Here is a 4468-nt window from a genome sequence, read left to right on the forward strand (position 1 = left end):
TTTTTAATAAGATTCGTAAGTCTCCTCTTTCTCATTGGTTCATGGGGGAAAAGCCATAATCCACCTATAATTCTGAAATCCCAGGATACTTCCTTTCATGTTCTCATGTAGATCTATATACTGTACACAGTCTGTTAACAGACATAATGAAAAATATCTCTGATCTACTTTCTGACACTCAGTCTTCTCTTCTTGAAGAAGTTGGGGTAGTGGTTCTTTCTGGAGTATCCCCTCCTCTCTTCCTTGAATCACCATGTTTTTAAAAAAAAAAATTTTTTTTAGTTGTAGATGAACACAATACCTTTATTTATTTATTTTTATGTAGTGCTGAAGATGGAACCCAGTGCCTCCACACATGCTAGGCAAGCACGCTACCACTGAGCCACAACCCCAGCCCACCATGATTTTGATCTTTCCTGGGCCAGTGCTTCTAACTAGATGTCCCCAAGCAGCCTGGGGTCCAGGCCATCATAGTCACATTGCAAGTTCCTAATGCTGTGGGCCTAACTTCTCTCATCTGTAGAATGGAGATAAGAATAGCAGTCAGAGCTAGCTCATTGATTACTAGGATTAACAGATACATAAGAGCTGATATTCACTATGTCAGGCATCATCCTAAGTGCTTTCTGTAAATTGGTTCATTCATTTCCTCATAACTGTAGTGTAGACTTCTAAGATAAGTATTACTATTTTCCCCTTTACACATGGGAAAACTGATATTTAAGAAGGTGAGCTAATTTACTCAAATACATGGCCAGCGATCGTTGCTGCTGGGATATAAACTCAGGATGCCTGAGTCTCAGCCTGCTCTTGTAATCCCTATGTTCCTATCATGAAACTGTTCTTTAAACTTGTAACAGAATATGTGACACCTGGTTCTTAATTATTCAGGGATTTTAATTTACCTTCATCTTTTGTAACTATATACCATATTCTTTCGAATTCCACCCAGGTAGCAAGAGCAGAGGGCGAACCGAGCTCCTTGAACTCTGAGCCTTCCAGTGGGCAGGCTGCCTCCCAGGTAATTGCTAGCTTACCTGTCTCTCTCACTGGCTCCCAAGTCCCTTAAGAACTTATTGAGTGTGGCATCTCTCAGGTGTGCACCCTCGACGCCTAACAAGCTTTTGGAATTCAATAGAAACCTGATAAATGGCGGACAGATGAAAGTCTGTGTAAATCAAACAGTGCTCTCCCTTTGATCTTTTCTCTGGTGCAAGTAGCTTCTTCCACATTTTTTGCTGTGAACCTTCCACCTGAACATTTCCCTGCCATCCTCTCTCCTAGAGATCAGTGGTGATATTACAGGTAATCAAGATAATAGAGATCTGTACAGTACTTTTTTTCTAACCAACCACAAACAAACTTCTCAACACTTACCTACTAAAGCTCTGTATTTTTTGTTGTTATTTTTTAAAAACCCAGAGACATTTTAATATTTTTTTATGTTAATGAACACAAAATAGATCTCTTCAAGAAAACTTTTTTTTTAATCTAAAGTACCTAGGAATAAATAAAAGTCACAATCTTGACTTTGGTTTCAACATGTTCAGGATATTTGTTTTATCATGCGTTTTGCAGTTTCCGGTAATAACCCTCCCATATTTTAAAGAGCAATCTAATTTTACATCGTATCTTAGAAAGAGCTGGGAGCTGAGTGTTTCTAGCAGATGGAGTTGAATTCTGTCATATTCTCTCAACTTCCTTCAGTGTTGGTGAACCGATTCTAAAATATGCCTAACTACATAGATTTATTATTAGCTTAACCATTAGTCATTCGGATGCATGATACCGTTGAGTTAGTGGGAGTTGGAATTTTTAAAAATGACTCAGAATGAATCTGGATGCAGCCAAGTCACAAAACCAGGTCTCCATTAGGGCACCTTTGCCTCCTCTCAGTGTGCAGGCATGTCCCACATCACTTCTGTCACTCCTGGGCTATGATATCACTGTCCAACTCAGCATCTGCAAACTCAGCTCTCCAGATCCCAGTGGGAGTGAAATAAAGAAGATATTAGAACTTTTATTTATGGTTACTTAAATACTTTATGTGTTCCATTTTTGTGTATATTTTAAATTGTACTCAATATATCCAAAGAATAATATCTATGCATAGCTTATAAATACATATACACATATCAGAGATGCTCAAAACAGTGAAGCGTTTTGTTAAGATAAACCAAAACAGGTTTCAAGATGTATGAGGAGCCCAGTGCAGTGGGGCAGGCCTGTAATCACAGCAGCTCGGGAGGCTGAGACGGGAGGATCGAAAGTTCAAAATCTACCTCAGCAAAAGTGAGGCTCTAAGCAACTCAGCAAGACCCTGTCTCTAAATAAAATATAAAATAGGGCTGGGATGTGGCTCAGTTATCAAGTGTCCCTGAGTTCAATTCCTGCTATCAAAGGAAAGAAAAAATGCATGAGGAGCTGCCAGTCAGACTTACAGTGAGGGTCACTGGGCAGATGTGATGTCATTAATTTTCTCCCTCAGTCTGGACTGAAAGCAAGACCTACCCAAGTAGAATTTAGGGATATGGCAGGGATCCTGAGACCAGCAGAAGTGCATGTGTCTCTGTGAGGTGGGGAGTGGGTCGGGGGTGTCCTGGAGATGTGAAAAAGACCCCAGGCAAGACAAATGACAACTCACCCAATTTCAGCCTTTCTGAAAGGTAATTCCATTTCAATTTTGTTTCCTTGGGAAAAGACAGCAGATCATCTATGGAAAGAGCAAATCTCTATTTTGAGTTCTGTTCTCTTTATTTAAATTCTGAAACAGTCCAAATTCCGAAGCTTAATCTTTCAAAAAAAAAAAAAACCTTCCATATTGTCATTACACTGCAGAAAATGTCAACGAAGGGAAGAAATGAACTTGAAAAACTAAATCCTTCTGTAATGATCACTTCGAAGCTCTTTATCTCTATTTGATATGGTGGAGAGGGAGCTGACTCCTCACTCAGAGCCCCTGGGAAATGAGAAAGCAAGATATTCTCTGGTTCACTTAGGCTGATTGTTGGTGAAGACTTACTTTTCTAATCCCACCTGTGTACCTGGGAGAGGGAGGTGGGAACAGCCTCATGTTGTGATAGAGAATAGCCTGCAATGAGCTTATGCCCTGGGATGGACTGATATGCCACTTTCTTTAGAAATACTTGGTTAGAAACCAGTTAATTGGCATATCAATGATTTCCCCTGAGAGTCAGACTGTCAGCCACTTATGCATTTCCTTCCTTTTATGCAACCTCTTACCTTGCAGAAGTTCTATCACCTAAGGCAAAAAATACTGCAAAAAAAATCTTTACTTGATCTTTATTTGCAAGTAAAATTTAAAAAAAAAAACAAATCTGAATACAACATTTTTGGTCAAAAAATTTTTTCCCAAGTGTAAGTTTCCTAAGTATTCAAAACTGACTTTTTATCTTAAAAGCCTTTTAAAAAAATGTTTTATTAGTCTTTCATAGTAATACATAATAGTGGGATTCATAAATGCATATAACATAATTTGTTCCATTTCAATTCCCCAGTGCTTCATCTTCCCCTCCCCCTGCCTCCCCTGACCCCTTCTCTCTGCTGGTCTTCCTTCTCTTTATTTATTGTTTTGTTTTTAATTGGTACATTACAGTTAAACCTAAAAGTGAAATTCATTGTGATACATTCATACATACATAATTTGCTCAGTTTCATCCCTCGGTTCCTGCCCTTGCTTTCCCATCCTTTTAAAGGATGGTTCACTGTCCCAAGGCCAGATGTTCTGATCCTGGTTTCCTATATTTAACAGGAAGGAAATCTGCAGCTTAACCTGAGTAGGAATAAAGTTATGCAACCTCAGAGGTTTTGAATTGGGACCAGGGCTAAAATAACACATATTCTGAACCATAGAAACCCTTCAATTATCCGGGAATAAATCCAAGGAGGGGGAAAAAAAGGAGATGCAGAGGATAAAATAGACCAAAGGATCATTTTTTCCCAATCTGTTAGACTATCAAAGCTATTTAACATGAATTGCCTGGGCACCTGATGGCAATTAGAGAGATCCATTGCTAGAGAGCTGGTGTCTTGGTTTAGGACATGATGAAATGAGTTTGGGTATAATACCCTGCAAGGAAAAATTTCAAAAGCCTACCAGCATTTTCAGACAATTAAATTGACATTTTACAAATGAATGAAGAAGAAAATGTTAATACAGAAGAGACCCTGGCTACAAATTTACCTTTGGGCTCACTTAGCCTTCTGCTTGTCAAGATACTCTTTGCTTTGGAAGGATGATGATATAATTTCAAATACAATAAATAAGATTTATTGTTGAGGTTCTGATAAATGCCTCTGAAATGAACTGGGACAGCTACTATTTTATATTTGTTGACTTGCTGCATACTTAAGAAAAAAATATAATTCAAAAGCTAAAGCCCGATGTGCATAGCTTGGTATTCAGGATGAGAATGTCGACAAGATCTGCTTAAACTTTTTAGTTAAA

This window comes from Ictidomys tridecemlineatus, chromosome 13 (assembly GCF_052094955.1).
Source record: "Ictidomys tridecemlineatus isolate mIctTri1 chromosome 13, mIctTri1.hap1, whole genome shotgun sequence".
In the NCBI taxonomy this organism is placed as follows: domain Eukaryota; kingdom Metazoa; phylum Chordata; class Mammalia; order Rodentia; family Sciuridae; genus Ictidomys; species Ictidomys tridecemlineatus.